Genomic DNA, 1,058 nt, shown 5'->3' with positions numbered 1-1,058 from the left:
ACACCGGCAGGTTCACTGAATTTGGTGTGTTCCCTTTTTATTTACTTGAATTTTAACAGTTTGTTTGATTGGACCGCTTATATGCTTCACTGCGTTTAACTATAATTAGGCCTATAACTAGGACAATTTCATTATCTGTTCAGCTATGATCTGTTATTGCTGCTACTGTTATTGCTAAATATTGAAAACATTGAAATTTTAAAAAATTTGATATGCCATATCGCGTATCACATGTCTAAAATAATGTTTAAACTAGTGGTTTTCAAAGTGTAGGTCGCGACCAACCAGTGGGTCGCGAGCAGTTTCTGGGTGGGTCGTGTAAAATATTAAAGTACGGGAGTAGTCTATACGTTCGTTAAGAGAGTATTACTCATCGAAAATTGTTGGCTGTGATTAATTAAGCTTTGATTCAGTTACCGTTAACCGGAGAATCACTAGTTCTGTCTGGTTTTACATTACACTGATTTATGTCACGTTAATTTTAATTGGTTGTCGATAACAGTTGCCCTTCTTTGTTGCACATAATTTATGAAAGGTAAGCAAGTAAGCAAATAGGTGAAAATGTGCTTGATTGAACGATCTCGTTGCAACTTGGCGCGGCGTGCTCAGTATGTTTCTGCACTCTGTCGTAGGTTAAAATGACTGGCACATTAAGTTATCACAAAGTTAGTTGTTGGTTGTTAGTTATCACAAATAAAATATTTTTAATTTAATAATTTCCGTGTTATGTAAATAATAAGGGTTCTGTAAAATTTAGCCTAGGAATGGATGAGTGGTTGATAAGGAAACCAGTAAAAAGGAAGTAGCTGAAATGGAGTCTCAAAAAGGTTCCACTGCAGTTGATGTGAATAATAAAAGAAAAATTGATGAAAATGAGTCAGCAAATTTTTAGTTGTCAAATCGACGAAAAGTAATAAGAAAATATGATATTGACTATGTAAAATTTGGATTAACGTGGAATGGTGACCATAAAGATCCACATCCTCTTTGTGTTATTTGCTCTGAAATTCTAGCAAACGTCCCCTTTCGCCAAATAAACTATTTCGACATATGAAACA

The sequence above is a fragment of the Trichinella spiralis genome, assembly GCF_000181795.1.
Source record: "Trichinella spiralis strain ISS 195 chromosome Unknown Scfld1557, whole genome shotgun sequence".
NCBI classification, from domain to species: Eukaryota; Metazoa; Nematoda; class Enoplea; order Trichinellida; family Trichinellidae; genus Trichinella; species Trichinella spiralis.
Note: the sequence above shows the minus strand (reverse complement) of the source record.